This window comes from Lissotriton vulgaris, chromosome 1_1 (genome assembly GCF_964263255.1).
Source record: "Lissotriton vulgaris chromosome 1_1, aLisVul1.2, whole genome shotgun sequence".
NCBI classification, from domain to species: domain Eukaryota; kingdom Metazoa; phylum Chordata; class Amphibia; order Caudata; family Salamandridae; genus Lissotriton; species Lissotriton vulgaris.
This window is the reverse complement of record NC_141685.1, coordinates 1,731,617,631-1,731,642,205: the sequence shown is the minus strand read 5'-3', so window position 1 is coordinate 1,731,642,205 and position 24,575 is coordinate 1,731,617,631. Positions and strand designations below refer to the sequence as shown.

At 45.5% G+C, this 24,575-nt stretch overlaps 1 protein-coding gene across 1 annotated transcript in view; it reads left to right on the top strand.

Moving 5' to 3' along the window:
* Positions 1 to 24,575, top strand: part of USP6NL (USP6 N-terminal like) — a 927,917-nt gene that overhangs the window by 59,274 nt on the left and 844,068 nt on the right. The window lies entirely within an intron of this gene.

Genomic DNA, 24,575 nt, shown 5'->3' with positions numbered 1-24,575 from the left:
ACTCCGCAAGTCGTTACGACTTGCGGAGGGGGGGGGGGGGTGTTGGATGTTGGAATAGTAAAATTTACTATTCCAACTCCATTCGGTGCGGACTTAAGGGAAGGTGTTAGATTTTAAATCCAACACCTTCTCCCCACCCCCCTCTGCAAGTCGTAGGAATGACTTGCGAAGTAATGGTATTCGTTGTCACAACGGTTGTTGTAATGACCCCGTTGTGACCTCTTGCTGACCCACGGAAGCGGGGTGAAGGTGCTTCACCATGCGAGTTATCATTTGAACGGCGATTGTGCAAGTTGTGAATTGCAACTTTAAACGTAACTTGATAACATCACTGCTTTTTAGGTTTTTTGTTTCACTGTAAATGTGCTTTTACATTAATTTTAAAGGTGTATTATAACATCTTATTTTTTTGTTACCTAATCCTAACCAAAACTTCACTTCAACAGTAGTGTTTGCAGTTAATTTCTGTGTTTAAAAAAAATAAATCCCATTTCTTTGAATTTGTTCCCTTCCACGCTCCGCATAGCCACACACAACAAAGATTGACCCCAGGGCCTCGCAATATCTAGAGACGAGCTCTTCTGATGGGCTTTAGAGTAATACTCTTCCAACATTTGATTCCCAATCCTGGGATTCTTCTCGTCTCCATGCAGTAGCGCACAAAGATGCTCAGATGGGAATTGTCTTCTTTCACTACGTGCAGCACCCCTTTGGGTACATTCTGAGTGTTCTCCAGTTCACTCTTCTGCTCCTGCCAGAACCTTCTATACTCCTGGTAATGCTTCGTATTGCAATGTCATTGCACAGTGTATGTTCCAAAGGTGTAGTGCTTGCTACGTTTTTGGTCACATAATGTATGTGACCCTTCTCGTATTCAGCTTATTCTCCCTCGTTTACCATGTGAAGAACTCTCACACATCAGAGTCTCTGGTGTGTTTCTCCAGCTCTTTACTCTCCTGTTGGTTTAATTCTCTTAATCAATGTTTTTCTGTACTGGACTGCAAAGAATCCTATCGGAGTTAAAATTGAAAAGTCACTTTTTGCCCTCGCCCTTCCTTGAAAGATCTCCAGTAAACTTGCCATGTGAACCCACATTAAAGTATTCTTTTTCTTTAGAAAATTTCATGGAGACTTGTCACCAATGTTATTAAGAAATCAACAAATGCCTAGCCATACCTACACAGTTGCTATGAAAATATTGTTGCTGAGCACCTTTCCCTGTACCATTTCTGCATAATTGTTTTTTGCTACAACACCAAATGAGTATGATTTGCTGCATAGGAAACTGCGGATACATACTTCTTTTTGAAAAAAATATTTGTACAAGAGTACAACACTCTCTTTTTAAATCTGAACTACCATCTGATGCAGTTCCTTGTAAGGGTCTTTTTAGTTTTCATTCGGCAGTTTGTAGCGCCATTGGTTAGTTCTCATTCATTTTAGGTCTGGCTTGACAGCAGACATCAACAGAAAAAGATCTTTATAAGTACTATGGCGATAGGGCTTGGTCTCTGCCTACATGTAAATTGTATTGAGTGCAGCATTTGATCGAGTTTATTGTGAAAATGTATGCATTTATTGTGAAGAGCATATGTGAAAACTAATAGGCCAGAAGGCTTCAGACCATTCAGAGCTTGGCAGCCGGAATAACTCTCAACCTTTATCCCCGCACTTGCATCACACCACACCTGAAGGAGCTCCACATACACAAACGAGGAAAATTCAAACTCCTCAACTACACTTTCAAGGCACTAAATAAAATGGGCCCAGCAAATATCAAAATCTGTTTTCATAAAAATTCCAGACACCTCTGCATACCCAGAATCCTACTTGCACACATCCCACGCATATGGAAAACCAGATACAGTAGTTGAGCCTTCTCCAACATTGCTGCTAAGGTGTGGAACAACCTGCCACTGCACATAAAAGCCTCATACTTGCTTCTTGAATTCCACAAGAATCTCGAGAGCAGTTGTTCCGAGTTGTCCCATTTGGCACTAGGATTGGCGAAGCTTATACCTGCTCAGCTCTAGGATACCCTTCCTGGTGATCGTGCAGTCTTCAAATAGGCATAACAATAGATATTTTAAGAGTGTGTTGAACGTTGTTAACCCCTTGCGTACGTCTGACGACCCCCTCGGCCGTCCAACCTCACGGTGGGAGTGTGCAAAGGATGGCCAGGGGTCATCCAAACCCCGCCTACTCATTATTTCGCCCGCACCGCAGGAAAATGTGCGCAGCGCTTAAGGTGTTAGTCTATTGAGAGGTGTGTTGTTATACAGAAGCTTACAGACACCAATAGTAGAGAAGGGCTTTGGTTTTGGTTATTCTCCTCTTAAAATCCTGAGGGGTAGAAGATTTGCACTGCGATAATCCTTCTTAGTCAAGAAAGCACATTGTTTTGGGAACTATAAATTTGTACATGTTTATAGTTTCATGACTGAGTACCAATGCCAAATGGTTTAAGCTTGATGGGTTAATTACGAAAAGTTGAAATGCCATTGGTCTGTTTATTTTGAAAGGTTATAACAAAGGCAATAGGCCTGATGTATTTTGAAAATCATATGTTAAAGCCAACTGCCATTTAACAGTGCATTATTATTAGACGAAGTTGAAGTCTGTAGACTGGTATCTTACTATGTTGAATCTTGGAGATTACTGTATTAGACAAAGATTTTGGTGAACGTTCCTCTCCTGACAAACCATGAGGCTAGAAGATTTTCTCTCTGATAATCCTTTTAAACAATATTAGGCGAGGTTGTATATTTTTATGACCACTTTTAATTTTGTTTGTATTTGTAATTTTATTACTGGATACCTAAAAGATGCTTTGTGGGAAAGCTTATGCTCAATACAGTGTGTTGGAGTTTGTTAATGGGACTATTTGATGATAAAGGCTACAGTACTGATTGGTGCATCAGGAAAATTTGTCAGATACCACAGTTGCCATCTGTAATCTGTTTATTATTCAAATCCAGGACAAAAGCAATGAGGCAGACTTTTGTGAAAATATAGGTACACAGACGTTATGTTATATAGAATGTTATCGATCACCTTAGCAGACCAGGATTTTGTGTTGGTTATCCCATTTGACAAATCCCTAGGGTAAAAGATTGCATTGTGAAAACATAGTTTGATGATGATAACCGATTTATAAAGTGCACAGATGCTCCCAGGAGTGTCCTGGCGCTAATCCATCCGCAAGCCAAGTTACAAAGTGAATAGCCAGGTTCCAAGGTTTCCTGCCTCGTGTACCTGAAGAGAATTCCATGCAGATGGCCCTAAAAGGAAAAAGACTGCTCACCAACCCTTGACAGTCTCACTCTCTGGACTCTTAGCAGTGGCGTAGCTAGAAAGTTTGCTGCCTGTGGCCCTGCGGCGACTGCCCTGCAGAGCGGAGGCCATTTGTAAAAGTGGAAGAGCAGTGCTGGAAATTCCTGCAGCGGCTACACCGTGATGGCTGTGGGTAAGAGCAGGGGGGTTGCTGCCGCCTCCAAAATTTGTGCTGCTCTTTCCCCATTACACCACTGCACTCTAGTCTAAGCCAGATGTGAAGACCAAAGGCATCTCTCTGGGTTGTATTAAAGAATGCAAGAAGCCAGATAGCATGGGCCACGATTGTGGAGAGCACGAAAAATCAGCACCAAGGTTTTGAACACGCTTCTCTTCCTTACTGGGGGCCAATGCACAGAGGAGAGGTGACTCAAGATCTTCGCTGTTTTCTTCAGATTCAGTAACAGTCCTGCCACAGCATTTTTCACTACTTGAAGTCTATGGATGGCATATTCTGGAAGGCCAAGATACAAGTCATTAGCATAATCCGGGCGAGCTGTTATCATGGCCTGAATAACTTTTTTCCTGGCTGAAAAGGATATAAAAAACAAACATTTTAAGCGCTTTTATGATACCAAAGCACATGCCAGGAACCATACTAATCTGGGGTTGGAAGGACATGCATTTGTTAAACTCCAAGCTCCTGGCTGTATCTATACAAGACACAGGCGGAACAGAACCATCTAGCCAGCATGCCGACCAGCCAGTGGGCTCTGTAGGGCCAAAAAAGAAAGATTCAGTTTTTTCGGTTTTGTAAATCAATTGTTTCTGATGTAGGCAGAACTCCTGGTCTCTATGGTCTTAAAAGGAGGTCAGCCAACTAAGGGCATGAGTCTTCACTCTGATCCTCGAGAGACTCTTTAGGAGGAAGGAATGGGGGATCGTATCCAAGGCGGCAGACAGATCTAACAATCTCGGCACCGCCTTCCCCTTGACATTCAATGTGCCTTTGATTTCCTCAGCCACCTCTAGTAAGTTCTCCCCAAAGCCCGACTGACTAAAATTAAGGAGATTATTAATCTCCAGATAACAAGAGAGCTGCCTCTTAATTTAGGTCTCCAAGATCTTGGAGACTGCAAGCTGCATGGAGGTTGGCCTATAGTTGCTGGGTAAATTGGGGCCAGCTGAAGGCTTCTTTAACAGCGGGAGAATTTTTGCCTATTTCCAGTCTTTAGGGACTATCGCAGTGGTCAGTGACTCTTTCAGTAGCGTGTTCACCCATGGATTCATTGCCTCTGCCTCCATAACTAATACACTAGTGGGGCAAGGATCAGCGGGTGAATTAGACCTAAGGTGTAAAATGGCTGCTAATGACTGTGATCATTATTGTTAGATTCTCTTAGGAAGGCCTGATAGATTCAGTTGTCTGTCATTATCTTCTAATCAAATACATTAAAAAATACATACATATACATATGTACATTACCATTTCAAAAGGTATTTGAGCAACCCCTCATCTCTCTTTGGTCTGTTCGAGAGTCGTTCACATTCTTCCTCTACCCTTAACAGCAGGGGGCAAAATGGCCTGTGAGTGTTGGCATTTTGTATGGTCATATTATCAACATCTGCCTGAAAATGAGTGTGCTTTAGTCCCAGAGCTGCTGAGTTAGCTCTTTAACTTTAGTTTTCCATTTTTTCCTATTATTAGACCCTTTTCACATCTTTCGGTCTGCATTTTATTTTTAGAGTATCCTACAGCTTTCCCGACAGTGCTACTGAGTTGCTGGCTTACCGCGCATTTCATCATTCGTGCAAGTTATCCTGCATGGCAACTGCTTCTAAACTAAGTAGCCATCTTGGAATCCTATCATCCGTAGTGCATCAATAACCGTGCCAATATGGCCTCCACATTAGGAAGCATTATATCGGCCATTTTGTGTTGGTACACCACTGAAACCCTATGCACAGTACTTTTTCATGATCGCCACCCAATGCGATGCCTTTAGAGCGTCCATCTTGGAACAATATTGTGTATGGCATTTCACTGTTTTACCCCTTCAGCATACTTCTAAATGTGACTGTCATGTAGGATTTTTTAAATAAAGATACACTATGTATTATAACATTAAAATATGGTTATTTTTTTTGTAAAGTGTATGTTTCCCACTTTTAGACAGAGGCACGTTTTCATTTTTCTACTTTTATTCTTTTAACTTATATTATTTATGCTTGTTAAGTTTGTGTCTATGTTTTATTGTGAATGAAAGTGTAAAAATGCAAAGTTGAGTCAGTGGGTCAATGACTGTATGAATGAGTGCAAGGATGAGTGACCGAGTGCATGTAAAATGATTTATTTGGTGCCTAAATTCACTGGTGTCTGTAGAGCCACGTTGTTAAAAGCCTTTTCTGGTGCCAATGCTTGTTCTTCAATGCTTTTTTAATTTGCTAGTCCATGATCTTTATTTGTTAGTTTTTTAGGTAACCGTGACACCAAAGCATTTATCTGAGGGTGATCCCCTCATTTTTAGGTCTTGCCTAGGCAGCGCATGCGCGGTCTCTTGGAGACATGGTGTATATAGAATACATACTTCAATATGGGGGAGGATGTGACCTAGCGGCTAGATTGGTCGACCTCAAAGCTGGGGAACTGGGTTCGAGTCTCTGCAGGGATGCTCTGCATCCTGTGATTTTGGGCAAATCACTTAATCACCCAGTGCAAAATGAACGTATCCACCTGTAACACAACTGGTGCTCATGTAAAGCGCTCTGATACGTTTGGGTTGAGTTCGGCCATATAAACCTCAAAAAACAAACTGCCCTCTTTTTAGGTCGAGCAGACCTAAAAAGCAGGCGAAGCCTGTTTTTGTCTGCGAAGACATCTTTTGCTGGCGTGTCTGGGGGAATGTGAGACAGCGTTCAAGCACGAGCTTCGCTGTCTCAGATTCCTCCTCGAGGGCGCGCACGTCGCCGTGCTATCCCCTGCCTCGCATTCTCTCTCATTCACACACAGTCACGCATGCGCATACACATTCCCTCGCGCGCACACACTCCCCCCCGCGCACACCCCCCCCCGCGCACACACTCCTCCCCCCCCCCCCCCACCCCCCAGTACCCCCCAGGCATACACACAGGCAGGCACGGAGTCCCCTACGGGGGACTCTAACTTCACATCAGCCCTGGGCCCCACTCACCGGCTGCTCTCTTCCGGCGGGGCTCCTCTCGCACTCTGCTCCTCACGGCGCGTCTCCTCTTCTGGATCGGGGCTCCCTCAGGTCAGAGGAGCCCCGCAACAGGCGCCACACTGCTCCTTCTCCCCGGGCCCCCTCCTGGGGACCCGGGCTACCCAGGACCGGCAGGGCGCTCCATGTGCCGGCAGGCTTTCTTCTCCCGGACCTCAGGAGACAGGACTTCCGGTCGGCCGCGAGCGGATTGGCCGGCCGGGCAAGAGCTTCCGGGTCGCCGCGGCGGCCCGTTTTTCATATACTTGTTTTACCATAGCGATCGCTTTCTATGCTGTTTGCTTTTTTTGGATCCATTTCACTGCTGCTCCGCTGAAATGCCTCCCTGACAGCAGTTGTCTGCTCAGTCAGTGCAGAGAACAAGGGGCGGTTCGGGTTTATGTTGCCCATAGAAAGCCAGGACACCTCCCCGGGTTTCCTTTCACGGGTAATACCTTGTTTTATATGTAAATAAACTGAAAGTTTTAGCTATCATTTTCGGTCAGGAAACCTTTTGCATATTCAAACGTAGGCAGGTAAGACGGGAAATCATGAACTAAGACACTGATATGCCTGTAGCTTATCACGTTTTTGACTCCAATATTGTCTTGTACTTTGGGTGCAGACATACTATCACTTTGCATATTATTTATACATATGATCATCTGTATATCATTTTTCTTCATTTAAGCTGGCACACACCTACACAGCTTTTTCAATCTTTCAATGAAACCTGTGGACTTCTGGCCCTGTGTAGCATGAAGTATGGCGGCAGTAATCCCTTTTCTTAGAAGTATCTATTTGTGTTTTTTTTAATCTAGATATGGTTTTGTCCCAAAAATGTTCGAATATAGGATTTAAAGGTTATGGCCACAGTCATAAGTGTATGTTGATAGTGAAAGATCCTCCGCACTCAGTAGCTTACTTGTTTTGGAATTCTCTAAGGATGTATTTTTGGTGCTCAATAGACCATAGTCCTCATCACGTTTCTTTAAGGAGTTTGATTCATATCATTGATATTGCGTTAATAATATGCACGAGAGCTGTGAAGAGATTACTGGTTTGTAAGATTCTGCAACCAGTCAGACTAGAATGCTACTTTAAAAAAGGCTTCTCTGTTTTTCATTCACTCAGCTGCCATTCACTTGCCTTAATACATTTGCAGAATTTAAGTTTCCTTCAGGATATATTTTAATTTCCCATTATCCCTCAAAGGGAGTACATTGTCAGACTAATTATGCATCTATCATTATGAAAATAGTACAGGAAAGCAAGTGTGGTTGTCCTCATAATACATCACTGGATTTTGCTTGGCTGTGTGTGGATATGGCTAATTTCTCGCATCCACGCGCGGTAGAGCATTTTGAAACAAGTGAGGTTTCAAACCTCCTGGGAATAAAATTCTTGGATGCATGCATGATACTGGTTGATCGAAAGGCTTTGCGTTTGAAATACTGCACTGCACACCTGGCTTTCAGAATGCGTATCTAGCTGGAGTTGTTTTGAAACAGATGCTTTGGGAGTCGGATAATATTTGCTGGTGATAAGGTACAACTACCACATACCTTTTTACAAAGGGCTTCATTTGAAATATATGCACAAAGTCGTTCATCTGCATTGACTAGGTAAGAAACCACAGTACTTATAAAATGTTCCTCCTTTTAAGGTGCTTGTTTTCATTACTAAGCCAGTGTTTTAGACTTGTTTCGCAAGGGTTGCAAGAGTCTAAACTTAAAGTACAGTTATAGTTCTTGAGTGGCCTACTCTTAACAAATGCATACTGTTGATTATCTTCTGAACTACTTTTCCTCACATACTGAGAATGTACAGATAGCTCACCTGATCCTAATTAGGCAGAGGGAGTTTTATTACATTCATGTAGAATTTAACTGTTTAGTAAGATGGGGTGCTAGTTTAACACATAAAATATATGAATCTCAGATTTGGAATGAGCATGGCTTAAGCAGTGTTTCTTCATGGTAGGAATGACTTTAATAGACCTAATAAATGTTACAAAAAGTTTGATGGCATGTGTGGCTGTAGATACACATGCTCTACCTACTGCTGCCACCTAGTGTTGGGTCCGTAGTTGTGCAAGTTGTTTTCCTTCGAAGAAGTCTTTCCAGTCACACTGTCGAGTGACTCCTCCTCTTTGCAATATTGTTCATGAGCATTGACTTCATTGTTTTCTCTCCGCCATTGTATTCGGATATGTGTGCCTCTGCTCTTTTTCAACTCCGTTTGGTACAAATCTTTGATTTCTGTACTGTCCTTGATAGTTTTGTTTTTGATCGTGCTCTCCACTTCTGTGCTATATTCCAATTTGTCTGTTCGGGCTTTGACCGACCCCCCCTTCGGGCTCAGTCTGTCTCGGGTCAGCCTTCCCGCGTGTCACTGGCTCCATCTAAAATGTTTTTCTAATGGAAGGTACACCCTTCAGGTTTTGCCCGCATTGCCACGCAAAACACCCAGTGTGCAATCTGTGCCTTTCACCCGACCATAAGGAAGCTGACTGCAACGCGTGTAAGGTGTTTCGGTCCAGGAAAACCCTTTGGGATTAAAGAGCCAGTCGTCTGGAAATGTCACAGAAGTAACTCCTGACTTTTTAGGTCTCGCCTGCCGATGCGCTTGCGCATTCGAGCTGGCGAGAGATATAGGGGCTTATCCAGAGTTTAACCAAAGTTGCGATTTGATACAGTGCCCGTGAAAAGCGCGTGCACGCATCAAAGCCATCTGCTTCCCTCCCACAGCTTCCCCCAGCGTGCGCTCTGCCCTCAGGCATTTCTCCTCCCCTAATTATTCACGGCCGGCCGGCCGTAATTTCACTTTCACGGCCGCCATGCCGTGTCTCGTTTTAACTTGTTTTTTTTTTTAAACTTGTTTAAAATAGTTTTTTTATTTTTTATTTTATGTTGCCTGTTAACCTGCTAAATATTCTCACATGCCATGCCAACATGATTCCCTACCAAAATATTACCCTGTTTTGCATGCGTTGACTACTGCTTTTCCACCTTGTTGAGTTTTCAAACTTACTCTTTGCAACTCCTTAAACCACATTCAGTTCCGCAACTCACTTCCTGGTCAGATCTTCTTCCACTGCAGTACTCTCCATTCCCTTTCACCCATTCCATGACTTCCGGTTCCTTCTCCAATTATGTTTGTGCGTCGTGTTTAAATGGCTCCATCGGCTGGTACTCCTTAGCTTCATCCCCTTGTGCACACTTGTGCTGTCCCTTGCACACACTCGTGCTGTCCCTTGCACACACTCGTGCTGTCCCTTGCACACACTCGTGCTCTCCCTTGCACACACTATTCTGTCTCCATACTCGTGCTCTCCCTTGCACAAACTATTCTGTCTCCGTATCTGCTGGATGCTCTTCGTCCCCGTGCAATCACAGCTGCTCCCGCACTTTCTCCCTTCGTTCCTCTTAGCTTTGGAACTGTTCCCCACGTCATCTTCCCTCTGCTCACACCCTCTCATCTCTCTATGACATCATCAGATGGTCTCTTTCTATTGCCTCCTATTCACCGCCCGGCCGCTCCACCAAAAATATGCTGGCATCTGTTTTTTTCATTCTGTGTGCAAATGTATGCTAATTGGAGAGGCTAAAATGCAGGTAGTTGTCAAGAAAAGGGCAGGTTTCCTCTTTCCCTCGTACTGTTTCTCTTTCTCGCCTTACTTTCTCACGTTTACACTTGCCTGCCCCCCTCTCCTCTGCCACTCTCAGTCCACTATCTCAGCCCCTCATTAGTTCTAGTTTCATTTGTACCTTCTTGCTCCTCTCCCAGTCAGTCCTCTGTTCCCTCCATCTTCCCACCTTTCTACCACCCTGTGGTGTCCAGAGGTGACCCCTCTCTGTTACATCAAGAAGCAGCAGCGCACGCGCCATGTTTTATGTAGGCTTTTTTAGTCGGGAAGTACAGACGTGCTGACGCCTCCCAGAGACGGATCTTTACGGCTCTGCCTCTGCAGTCACCCACGTTTTCGTCCTTGTTTTGGATATTGAACCAAGTACTGCTTCCTCCTGCCACTCTCCTTCCATTGAACATGCACGTGTAAGATACTTTATTTATTTACTTACTTTTCAGAGTCTGCATTCTGTTCATTGCTTGACTGTCCCTACCACCACCTCACTTCCTTTGATGCATGTCCTTTCCCCGTTTGTTGCTGGCCTGTCACTCCCACCACCTTGCTGCTGACACTTCATGCGCGTCCTCCACCCCGTCGCTAGTTTCCCCCTCCCACCCTTCCTTTGATGTCCGCCGCGCGTTTGCGCTCCCACCCTTCCTTTGAGGTCCGCCATGCGTGGCCTTGCCTGTCGCCTCTCCGTCCTTCACAGCCCCTCTCTGTCGTGGAATCTCAAACCCTCCTTCGTGAGCTACAAAAAACAATTAAAATATCTTCTCAATCAGCACATCAGGCTTTAAAGTCCATCATACAACCTGAATCCCAACTGAAAGCTCCTCCTTGAGTTTCACTACATTGTTTATCCCTCTCCAGGAATTGCACTGATTTGACTTTAAAAAGACTCTATTCTATAACTTTTAATCTGTAACTAATGTGACTTAAAAAAAAAAACTGCACTCTGTAACAATTTTTATCCAACACTACCTTTGACAATATTTGAAAATCAAATGTTTTTAAAGCGCTCTGATACACTCTGGTCTTGCCAGCGCTATATGAAAAACTCTTTAAATAAAGAAATTAGATACCCATAGGAAGGTCTGTGTTCAACACCAGAGATAGTTTCAAAACCTTGGGGACTTCATTCAGGCAGACAAAGTGCTTCTTAGGCTTCAGATAATACAGTCCAAATGAACATCTGACAGTGCTAAGGTAACACTACAATGCTACCAAATGGTTAATCACCCCAGCATGACTCAGCGCCACCCCAGCATGACTCAGCGCCACCCCAGCATGACTCAGCGCCACCCCAGCATGACTCAGCGCCACCACAGCATGACTCAGCACCACCACAGCATCACTGGTTCAAATATGTTCTTTCAATGTTTCAAGCTGTTTTCAAGCTTTCAAGCTTTATTACAAATCACAAAAAGATGTTAATATTTCACTTAAGTTCTTGGATTTTCGTCACAATAAAAAACACTGAACATAATCTTCACAAGTTATTTACAAAAGGTTAAGCTATTGCCATTACAAATTAAATAAATTATTTAAGTATTATTTAAAAAAATTAAAAGCCATTGTTATTTGTAATATCAATACATCTGTCACGTAAATACAAAACATGTTGCATTACAAATGCTATAGGTGTCACATTTGAGAAAGTCATAACTATTGGCATTGTAAATGACAGCTATTAATTTAGCTATTACAAAAAACAACACAATGAAAAAAAATCATTTATAAGACAAATAGCTCAAACTTTCCTAATGCGAGACATATTGCATTTCCAATGCTTGTTTTTATTTGATCTCCTTACAGTCCTTTGGAAATGCCTGCTTTTGATTAGTGAATAAATTTAGAAGTCCCTCCATTTGTATCCTCCCAAGAGGGTTGCCCAGTTATATGTGCTCTTACTCTTCAGGTTATTTATACTTTTGGAGTACTCCTATTGCTTTTATTGGCCTGCCTCAGCTGGTTTAGTGTTCTGTTTTGTTTACTTCGTGCATGAAACTTCGGTCGCTTCGTTTGGGTGTCCCACCACACACCTCACACAACACTGCTTGACCACCCCACACCACCCCTCCAAGACCCTGCTTGTTTTTCTTTTGCTTTAATTTCAGTTACATTAGTAGATTTATTTTGGTCCGCTATCCAGGTGCTCTTGGGGGAAATTAAGTGATTTGCCTAGAACCACAGGATGTTGAGCTAGCACTGATAATCAAACGCAGATTCCCAGCTCCTGAGTCGGAAGCTCTGACCACTGCACCTCATCCTCTCCCTCTGGGGAGCCATGTTCGAGCACAGCAGTGCGAGCAAAATCGTGGAAGCAAAGGACAAACAATTGATGGAGGGAATGCAGAACAAATCAAAACACTCACCCCCAGTCAAGAGAACTGGGTAAAATCCATCATTCTTTTGCTCACCATGCCACCCCAGTTTAGACCTGGCCATATGCAAATAAGTCTTGACCCTCTGCCTCATGGGAAGAGTCCAGCCCAAACTGCCAAGCCAGGTCCTCCCTGGACCATAAACAAGCATCCTAGGACCGGTTTTGGGGTTTTACCCCTCATCAGCCACAATAGCTTGAATCCAGTGGCACAGTGAGCCCGGGACCCACGTCAGGCATTCCCGGCGCACTTAGGGTGAGAAAGCAAAAGACATCCATTTGATGGACGGAATGCAAAACAAATCAAAACATTCACCCCCAGTCAAGATATCTGGGTTAAATCCATCATTCTTTTGCTCACCATCCTACCCCAGTATAGACCTGGCCATATTCAAATTAGTCTGGATAGCGGAAACGTGGAAGAGGGGAAGCTGGTGGAAGGGAACGACATGGTTACATTCCATCAAAATAATATATTTGAAAAAAGAAATGGGTACATATATTGTTTGTTGTGCCTTGCACCCCTGCTACCACGTCTTTGCTGCCACTGCTATTTTGGTAAAAAATGCGTACGCTTTTCTGCATCTCCCTGTGCCATCTCTTCCCACCTCCTTACCCCGCCCAAAACAGTGCTTGGCCGCCTTCGAAATCGCTGCTTGTGTTTTTAAATGGGCCTTCACCATAGGTAGCAGACATGGGAGGCAAGCGGCGAAGAGCAGCAACTTTGTGTATTTAAAACAAGGAGTCTAAAAAGCAATCCTCGATTTTATTTAAGTCAGCTGCCTAACCCCCTTGGTTGAGATGCGCCTAGCTGAGGCAAACTTCTATGGAGTAAATTCTGTTCAATTATCATTCTGCAATCACAGGAAGTGTCTTTGTTTTCTAACCGCTCTGCCAGCAGCCGTTGAAAAATATGCTTTAGAAACAGCGAGCGCCCCCCTAGTTGCTGACTAGATATATTCTTCTGCAAACTTAACTAGCCCTACAAATAAATGGCACAGAACAATTTTCCTATTACTGTTTATAAGACGTGGAAGATTAAGGGATAGATGCATCAAGCATTTTTTGCCTTCGCAAGCGGCCGATCGACCGTTGGCGAATGCAAACAAATGCTCTTCCGATGCAGCAAACTCTAGTTTGTGATTCGGTAACCTGTTCCCGAATCGCAAAATGGGTTTGTGATTCGCTATTAGAAAGGGGCCTGTTATGGGCGCTTCTTCCTAATACCGAATCGCATTGGTATGCATGAATGTTTTGCGACCGAAATGCGGTCACAAAATATTCGCATTTTACCACCTACTTCAAGTAGGTGGTAACCAATTCGCAAATCTGAAGGGGTCCCAAAGGGACCTCCTCCCCTTTGTGAATGTCTGTAAATTCATTTTCTAAGAGCTGGTAGTGGTCCCACGGACCCCTGGCTTCTCTTAGAAAAAAAAAGGAAAAGTTTTCATTTTCTCCTTTGTAAAGCATCCCATTTCCTTTAAGGAAAACGGGTTGTTTTACAAAAAAAAAAGATTTATTTATTTAAAAGCAATCACGGACATGGTGGTCTGCTATCCCCAGCAGGTCACCATATATGTGATTTTTGCGATTCCCAGGGGGTCGCAAATTGCGACCTACCTCATTAATATTCATGAGGTAGGTCATTTGTGAATCCCTAGGAATCGCAGAAAGTGTTAAACACACTTTCATGCATTCCATTTTGCGATTTTCTAATTGCTAATCGCAGGGATTCGCAATTAGGAAATCGCAAAATGGTTTGCTGATACATCTGGCCCTAGGAGTCTTTAACCCCTTTGCTGCGGCGGCTATTCCGCCGCAGCGGTAAGGGGGGGCGATCGTGTGGCAGTCCCGTGCTTGTGACGGAAACGCTCCGTCACGGCTCGCGGGTGAGCTGTGCTTGTGACGGAACGGTTCCGTCACGAACCCGCCCGCCCATTAATTAGTCAGCGCATGCGCGGAAATCGCGCCGCGCAGGTGCGGCGAGCGGGCCGTGACGGAACCGTTCCGTCACAAGCACAGCTCACCCGTGGCTTGTGACGGAGCGGTTCCGTCACAAGCATGCAACGGGTTAATGAATGTGCTCTTTTAAGATGAGCAAACCGGAGGGCCCTCACTTATTTCTTAATGAAAGACGTTTCAATTATATGAAATATATTTTTGGGCTAATACAATTCACTTATGACGACTTGCATAAATGAAACGCACAGGAGACCTACATAAATGTATTTTATAACACGTCACTTATTTTTTCTTTGTGAACAAAGGTAAAGGTTTTTACTCAGACAGGTTCGAGGTATTGTGCCTTGAAATCCCTACATTTTTCAAAAGCCAAGGGAACCCTAAAGGTATGTTGCAGGGACCTTGGGCAGTTTGCATATTATACAAAACACTGGTCCCTACATATGGACGGAATAAATTACAAACAAATAATCAAAACGCCTGATAAGTGTAATGTCTATTGTCCAGCCGGACAAGAAGTTTTAATTAAGCGTTCGAGTCAATAACACAAAAATATAAAGACACTGAAATAACAAGTGGGCACAGCCGTGACCCACAACATACAAGACAAAACAACGAAAGCGATGGCCAGGAGGGCAAGGCTACAATGGGTCTGTGAACTTGTATTCAGTATTTACAGATTGAATTTTCATAACCACAACTTTGCATTTTTACAATATTTCAATTTCATATTGCATAAGGGGTTATTTGCAAGTCGACAACGTTTCGATGCCTTTTTAAATTGTGGGCATCATCATCAGGACAGAAAATCAATCATTGTTGTCTTATTTTAAATTTCAAACGATATTAACACTATGCCATTCTGCATTACTGCGAGCACGGTGAACTTCAGAATACAAAGGGATAGTGGAGCGATAATGACACTCGTGGTGGAATCAAAATGCAGCCTTATTCGGAAGCGGGTTGTCTGTATCCAAGGTCTGACAAGAACATGATAGTTCGTTTTTGAGGGACTGGCGGCTCGGTGGCGATGGCAGCAGTCTGTTGCTTGTTATTTCAGTGTCTTTATATTTTTGTGTTATTGACTCGAACGCTTAATTAAAACTTCTTGTCCGGCTGGACAATAGACATTACACTTATCAGGAGTTTTGATTATTTGTTTGTAATTTATTCCGTACATATGTAGGGACCAGTGTTTTGTATAATTTAAAATCCCTACCTACGTGGCATTCTCTTGCACGGTGTTGCATGTACCTAGACACTGATGAGATAATATTAATTAACTAGGCCATTTAAAGCTCTGCTTACGCAAGTTTACTGTTGATTGTCGGCTCATCAGCAGTTGCACATATTTACCTGAAAAGAAATTCGGAGTCAGACCGTATTCAATTGATCAGACGGTATTTGCTTCCCTTGACCATAACCCCGCTGAAACAACAAAACCAGTCAGACGAAAACTGCGAGAAAACAGTAGTAGAGAGCTGGAGGGGTCCTGCGCTGAGACCCTGCCTGACGAGTGGCGTGGTGACTTATTCAGGTGTGTAATATTGTTGATGTAATGTGGTTACAATAATCTTACAAATATTTTAATTCAAGTTCACGGTTATTGTTAGTATTAGATGAGTGCTGTCTTCAAGTTCTCGGAAAGCTGGCGTTCATTAGGTTTCTTAAGGTTGCAGAAAAGTTGTCCTGCTTTTAAAAAAAATGTGTGTGTGTGTATATGTGTGTGTGTGTGTATGTGTATATGTATGTATATATATATATATATATATGTATGTGTGTGTGTGTGTGTATGTATGTATGTATGTATGTATATATATATATATATATATATTATGTATGTGTTGATAATGTAGATAAGTTACATAGATGCTCAGTAGCATTTTGATTGTCGGAGCCTATAGTTTCATTTTCCCAATTATTAGTATAGAGCTGTAAGGTCCAAAATGCAAACAAATCCATGAAGCATAATCCCACTACACACCCCACATTTTATTATCTCATAATAACAAGCCACGCAGTTCAACTGCACACACTTTCGCTCCACATCATTCCACTCCATGCCACATAATTACAAAGCAGTAAAATAATCTACATCTAATTCAACTCCGCTCCATGCTTCAAAGTTCCTCTTCACATAATACAACTATGCTACATAATTGCACTCCAATCCAAACAATATAATTACACTCCACACAACACATTTCAACTCCAGATAATTCCATTGCACAAAATTACACCCCACAAAATAAATTCAACTTTGCAACATGCCACAAACCACTCCAAACCATCCCACATAGTTCCACACACTACACAATTCAATGCCACACAATTCTGCCCCACACAACATAATTACACTCCACATACCACTCAGAGCCACATAATTACACTCCAAATATGTACTCACTACTCTATACAACCTAAAAACACATCCCATAAATGCACTCTATGCGACATGCCAGCAAACGACATAAATGCACTACACACTATGATACATAATTCCTATAAGCATAATTTCACTCACACCACACAATTCGACAAAACCCATTTCCAATACACACCACATACGTATTTCAACTACACAACACAATTCTACAATTCACCACATACCTCCAATACACACCACAGATTTCAACATCCTGACAAAATTTAACACAAAACATAATTCAACTGCACAATATGTCACTCAACAACAATACCATTCCACATAATTAGCTCATAACACACCATCTTGCCCTACATAATTCCACTACAGTTAATACCATTTGATTACTGTCCACATGATTCCACAGCACACCATGCCACATATTTTCACTACACAATTCCATAATAAACCATTGCAATACAACCGAAATCTGCATTGCACTTCCAACAACCCTATCCTCTCTCCCCACACCCCCATTGCCCCTCTCATTTCTCCCTCACGCTCCCACTACTCCCTCTCATCTTGCACTTCCACTGCCTCCTCTCATCCCGCCCTCATATTCCCTGTATTCTCTCGATACTGCCTGCTCACAAATGCTACCTAACTGTACCTTCCTGTACCTCTTTGCGCTGTGCATTGGTCCACCTCTCGTCTCCCCCAATGGATGCCCCTCCCACTCACCCTCTCTCTCTTTACCTCTCTTGTACTCTCACTTACACCTCGCAAACTCACACACTCTTACCTTCTCTCTCATATTTGTTCACTTCGGGTCTTTAAGCAGTTTCTTTCCTGTGCCTTTTCAACATTTCCTTCCCTGAAACCCATCATCTCCTCCTCCTTCTTGGGGTGTCTTCTGCATACACATGTGCGCCCTCTTTATGCGTCTGTGGCCTGCTTTCCCCTTCTTTTTCTCTTTCTCACACACTCCTTCTGCTACTGTGTCGAGAGTTCATTCACCACTCTGTGCACATTCTACCTATCCCTCTTGATCTTTCTTTCTGTCTATTCTGTCCAGATCTCACCCCTATCTATTCACCATGCCACATAATACCACTACACAATTACACTAAACACCACACAATTACACTCCATGCAATTACACCACTAACAATTCCACTCCAAATCACATACATCCACTACACTCTAAAACAAAACACATGGGTAAAAGAATGTCATTTACAACGCCAGTAGCTCTAAAATGCACAAATGTGAAACTGATTGCACTGAAAATGCTTGCTATTTGTGTTCATTAGTCTGTGTTCCTTGTCTTTGATTTTTAGATCGAGCCTGCGACAGCACATGAGCCGCTTGTACATGCGCTCTTGCTTGGGATACTATTGTGTATAACAAGGGGCTTGCATCCTGCCCATTGCTTACCATTCATGGGGTCCTCTGTTACTCTTCTTTGGTGCCTCTTTAATGACCAGAACAGGCTAAGCAGTGACTTTCGTTCCCTTCCTGGAATACGGACCAAGTACAGATTGATTCCACTTAATTAGGTATTTGTTTGTTTCTCGCAAAATGATTAAGGCACTATTTCTTTCTGTGCCCCTACCACTAACCCTTGTGCCTGGTGCTTCTTTCCCCTCCCTTTTACCCCTTTCCCAATGTTGCTGCTTCTCCGGTGTTATTTATTCCCTTTTTAGGTCTCGCCTGAGCTAGCTCATGCGTTGCTCTGTGAGGCATTTTGGATTGTGGTTTTCAAATTGCTGCCAGACCTCGCTGGCATCAAGCTTGCGCGCACGCTTACGTGCACGCGTGCAGCCGCCATCTACCTCCCTTCCAGCGCGATCACTAATGCTCGCGCACCACTTGCGTCAAACCTTTATTTCTGTTTTCTGTTAATAAAAAGAGTTTAAAAAAAATAAAAAAAAATCCTTTTACTGCTTAGCACGTGCGCACTCCCCCACTTGTTTACTTCTTGCTCCCATGCCTTCTTACACTTCCTCCTTGCTCACACCACTCGCGTGCTTTTTTAAAAATTTCCATTTGCTGCTTAGCGTGTACGCACTCCCCACCCCCCCCCTTCCCCCACTTGTTTACTTCTTGCTCCCATGCTTTCTCTTACACTTCCTCCTTGCCACTCTCCAATCCTACCTTCCTCCCCCAAGTCCGTGCCAGCAACTCTGTGTCCCTGCCTTCCTGGGTCAGCTCCAACCTCTCAGGAGATGGCTCTACACTCCTGTTCCCGCCTCCTCACGGTTTGGGCCCTCCCTGTTCCCCACCTTCCCTCTCTCACACGCAGGGCTCTCTTGTCCCCCATCTCCGCTCTGTTTGCCTCCCCCCGGTGCACGCCTCCAGGTCTCTCAAAGTTGGGCCTTGCGTGTCTCCGTGGGCTTAAGCTCTCATGAGGTGGCTGGTCTCCATGTCCCTCCCTCATCAGAGGGCGGCTTCCTCCATACATCCCTCTTGTGACCCTGGCCCATTCTATCTCCCTGCCTCAGGGGGAGTCGTTTCTCTGGCCTCCGTGTTCCCTCCTCGTGGGGTGGCCCCCTCTCCTCAGGGGGTGCCGCCTCTCGGCGGGTTGGCCTGCCCTCCTCAGTCGGTAGGCCTCCCCTCCGGGGGCGTCACTTCCCTGGGCCTCTCCTGGGTGCCCCGTCTGGCCCTGGCTCAGCACCCCCCACCCCTGCCCGCCTCCTCTTTCATGTAGCTCCTCCCCCTCAGTAGTGCGCTCTCCCGCTGTAAGATGGCGAAGGGGTAAGATCACCTCTTCAAGCTGCTGCTGATCGGGGACAGCGGGGTGGGCAAGACCTGCCTTATCCTCCGCTTCATGGAAGACCACTTCAACAGCACCTACATCTCCACCATAGGTGAGGGGCCAGGGGGAACATAGCCACTTAGCGCAAGTTTTCTGGGCCCCTGCATGCGTAGCTCATCCATTTCTCGATTTAACTTTGCATTTTTTTTTTTTCAAAACCTTTATTGCTCCTTGTTGTTTTACACAGCATCTGGCCTACAACCCAACGGGCCGGCCGCTATATCATTGCCAAATTAGGCTATTATTGGAGAAGTCCATACATTTGTTGCTGTTTCCGTGGTTTTGTTATTTCGCACTTCAATAAAGGCGAGGTGTTTCCCAGTAGCGTCGCTCACCCACCGCCCCTGCTCGCTGAATGAGCCTTCAATCCACCTTCCAGACTTCCACCTTCACTGAGAAGAGCAGCCCTGCAATCATCCTGTCCACCTCCACCCCCCCTCCCCGGAGATGTTAAATATTTCCACATCGAGGAACACGCAGTAGTGTGTACATCTGATCCACCCCCCTTTGGAGGCTGTGCACGATATGTTCCCATAATAAATCCCATACCACTATCACTTTGTAAGCAGAAATAGTCATTTTTATTACGAGAGGTATGTAACATAACTTTCCATTAATGCAACACATTGTAAATAACTCAACCTCACTAATACATCGATCACACCTGCTTCTTGCCCTCTTTCTTCCCCATTTCTCTCCTACTGAGAGAAACTCATCCCTTTCCCCCCATCACACTGACAAACTCCACGCCCACTCATTCCTTCACCCATTCTGGTTCCTCGGTGTTGTACGTGTAGCATAGGTGATGTTGTTGCACCAAGGATATTGTGCTGCAAATTAAATACTTATAAGGTCCCAATAGCGAGAACTATTGGCTATGCCAATGCTTGTTTGCAGTGGTATATAGAGCAAACGCCACCCGACGGTATTGGAGTGCTTTACATGAGCTCCAGTTACGTTACATACTTACATTGTTTTTAGGCATGGGAGCACTTTAAATAATGTTATGTTTGTGTGTTTTTTATGTAGTTAACCACGGGGCAATTGGGTGACTGCATTTAGGTGATTTGCCCAGAATCACAGGATGTTGAGCTGCTGCTGAGACTCGAACCTGGTTATCTACTCCAAAGTAAGCTGCTCTGGCTGTCACGCCACATCCTCTAGCCTGTCTTCATATGCGAGGAATAGGGCGATTTGAATCGTTCCTGGTATACATCTTTACATGCATGTGTGGAATGCAGAAGCCTTCCAGAACCGCTGGATTCTGCCTTTGTAAGGCACAGTGCAGCTCTTTCCAACACACTGCGGACATCTGAGGTGCTACAGTGTTATGTGGTGGTTTCCCTTCTATTTATTCTGCCCCTTCTGTAATATTTATTTTACCGGCGCAAGTTTTGCACCCATGTTCTCTCACTTGCATGGGAATGAGGCCTCCCATGAATGGGGCCACTGAGCCCATGATGCATCACAGACTCGGGCAATGGGACTAACGAAGGCCCGGAGATCAGTGTGCGCTCCACCGATGACGCCCTTGAAGGACGCACGGGGGGGCTACAGTCTCACTGTACCTTCCTGCGGGAGAGCCTGCCAGGGGACCCCTGCTTCTTCCTCAACCAGCTGCCAGCCTCCGTGCTTTGAAAGATGGGCTGGTGGTTCAGGGCCGGCTCTAGGCTCATGGTGGCCCTGGGCAAGGAGTGTAGGTAGGGGGCCCGGAAGAGGGGGTCCAGGCGGGGCGGAGCGCGCAGGCCAGTAAAGAGGGGAGGGGGTCAGGGTGTTTAGAAGTGGAACAGAGCCGGAGGCCGCCAAATCCCTGCCAGGGGCCACCACACAAATATGTATCCATCCTCAGAGGATTAATATATTAAGGATATATATTGGCGTGGTGGCCCCTGGGGTTTGGTGGCCCTGTGCAGGTGCACAGCTTGCACATGCCTAAAGCCGGCCCTGGGTGGTTTCAAATACCGGCCTGACTTTTAGTGCTGCCGCCTCGTGAGTGGCTAGGATGCAATTGTATTCAATAGAAGGATATTCAGTCTGACACACAGACATCGTGTATGGTTCACGTGGTTTTGTAAATACACATTTTTATCTTTGTCAAGTTTTAGTCGCGACATCTCGAATTAACGCTGTTATTTGCATTACATTTCATGATAGTTAATTTTATTTGGAAAAATCGCTCACCCAGCATTCTTTCTCTGTATGTAGGGAAGTAGCAGATATTAAGATAAAGCAACCTTCCTCAGCTGCACTAATGTGTTTTTTAAGAGATTATTGCAAGGCGCAGAGGCAGACATTTTTCGAAGTGCTGAGAAGTGATGTTTAAGTTTTTTGATGGGAATAGCTAGATAGAACATCTAGTTCTCTTTCAAACAGCCTTTGAAACTCAACAAATACCGCCCTTTTCGGGGGATACTTTAAGGTTAGTTCAAGGAAGGCCATGTAATTTATCAGATGCGTTTGTTGACTTTTTAAAAGCATCCAGTGTGGATATTGTAAGATCTTTATTCATAAAATGTTATAGCCATTGATCTTCATAAATGTGGATTGGCTACCTGTCGTTCACTTCCACTACCGTGCCACAAATAAGACGGGGATTTTCTTGTACGGCAACGCCTTTTCAGTTAGTATGATGTTTGATCTCCAATGACCCTTTCTTGGATAAGGCTCTTAAAGACAGCCAAAGGCCACAATATTAAAGATCATCTTCTGTTGCCAAACTGTGAGCAGGACTTCTTCTTTAGGGGGAATTATGGGCTTCTGTTTTGGGGGTTGGGTGTGTGTTCCTTCCTACCTTCCCTTCCCTTCCCTTTGGACTCGCTAAAAAATGGTAATCAATCAGAACATTTGTAGAGCGCACTACTTACCCGTGAAGGTCTCAATGCGCTGGGGGGGGGGGGGGTAAATGCTGCTACTGCTCGAAGAGCCAGGTCTTGTGGAGTCTTCTGAAGGTCAGCAGGTCTTGGGTCTGCTGTAGGTGGGTGGGGAGGGTGTTCCAGGTCTTGGCTTCGAGGTGGGAGAATGATCTGCCGCAGGAGGTCGCTATTCGGATGTGGGGGACGGTGGCGAGGGCGAGGTCGGCGGAACAAAGCTGGTGGGTGGGGGTGTAGAAGCTCACTCGTCTGTTGAGGTACGCTGGCCCGGTATTGTGGAGTGCCTTGTGTGCGTAGGTGAGGAGCTTGAAAGTTATCCTTTTGTTGACTGGGAGCCAGTGTAGGTCTCCCAGGTGAGGTGTGATGTGGCTGCAGCGAGGGTCAGGCGTGCAGAGGTGTTATGAATGCGTTGAAGTCGTTTCGGGAGTTTGGCCGAGGCTCCTGCATGGAGGTTTTGTTGTTGTAAATGTTACAATGTAGCCACTGTTTTGTCCTTTGATGGTTAGTGTGGTACAATCATATGCAGATGGATCAAATGACTTGAAGTGCATGTCGGGCACTGTTTCTCTAGGTCACAGGTCTTCAAACTGTGGGGCGAGCCCCCCTGGGGGTGGCGTGGATGGGTTCCCAGGGGGGCGCAAAGGCCTCTGGAAGTACTTGTAAATGAAGACGCCTGGAAGTGCAGCGATGTTTATTTGCTGCATTTCCAGACTGTCTTAATTTACGCCGAAGTCCTCAGAGTGCCGTGGGGCCAGAGGTCAGTGGGTGTGCTACTGGGGGCTCGGCTGGGCAGTGTCTGGAGTCTTATTAAGACTCCAGCACACCCACGTTTTTCACAGGTCTTTAAAGACCATTTGCATACCATTGGAAACTTTTTATTGAGGCTTAGTTTTTAGGTCTCGCCTGGACATCGCATCCGAAGGATGCGTCCAGGCTGGAGACTTATAGTCGTCTGACACGGGGGAATGAGGGACACAAAACTGTGACGAGCGGCTGGATTGAGCTGCGTGCACGCGCGTCAACATTCACGCATGCGCACATCACAGCCACACGCATACACCCCCCCCCCCCCCCCCCCCCCAAACAAGGCGAAGCCCCACTCACCGGCATCCTCAGTGCAGCGGCTCCCACCGGCAGCAAGACTCTTCTTCCCTTCTTCGGCACCGGGGCGCAGGGTAGGCTCCTGCCTGCTCCGGTGCGCCAAACAATCGCGGCTCTTCCGTGGGAGGCGGGGTAGGCTCCCGCCCTCCTACTTCCGGTTGTCCCGCCCGGCCTGCCTGACTTCCTGTTCGCAGGCCGGCGCAAAACGCTGCATAAAAAATGCTTACAACAAAGGCTGCTTCTCAGTTTCCGCGACCGCGCTCCGGTTACCGGCGTCTTGTGTTTTTTCTTTTTTAATTGCGAGCCTTATATTTTTCAGTCTCAATTAAGTGCATACTATTATATAACTGAGTTAAGGTCCCGCGACGAGGGGCTGAGCAACCGTAGTGGCGAAGCGAACCTGACCTGTGAGGCGGCCTGATTGCTGTGGCGGAGCCGGAATCGCGGCGCGACAGACCGAGCCCGGGCCTCATTCAGGTGCGGAGAGAGGCGTCCGCGAAGTAGCAGCAGCTCCGGACTGAATTCCGGCCGCCTTTACCAAGATGGCGGCCGTTTGAGTGAGGTTCCGGACCACAGACGCGGAGACCGAGGGAGAAGCGGAACGGGTCCCACCCGCGAGGCACGGCGCTTGGTGGAGATGCTACCCGGGAGCGGAGAGCGGGGGGATCCCTTCACCTCCCCCCCGCACCCCTCCCCCTCCAACGACGAAAACCGCGGGCGCTTGGATCGGCGGAGCTGGTCCGTTCCCGCAGGCGAGATTGGACGCCTACAACGGAGGTGAGCCCAGGAGTCAAAAGCGGAGGAAGGGACCGCTTGGGGGGAGGCCTTGCGCCAGTGGCCTACCGGTCCGGTGCATACCCCCGAATTCCCATTAGTGCCACCCGCATCGACGGAGGTGCCCTCTCCCCACCCCCCATACACACATTCCCGCCTGTGGAACGGCCGGTGGGGAGG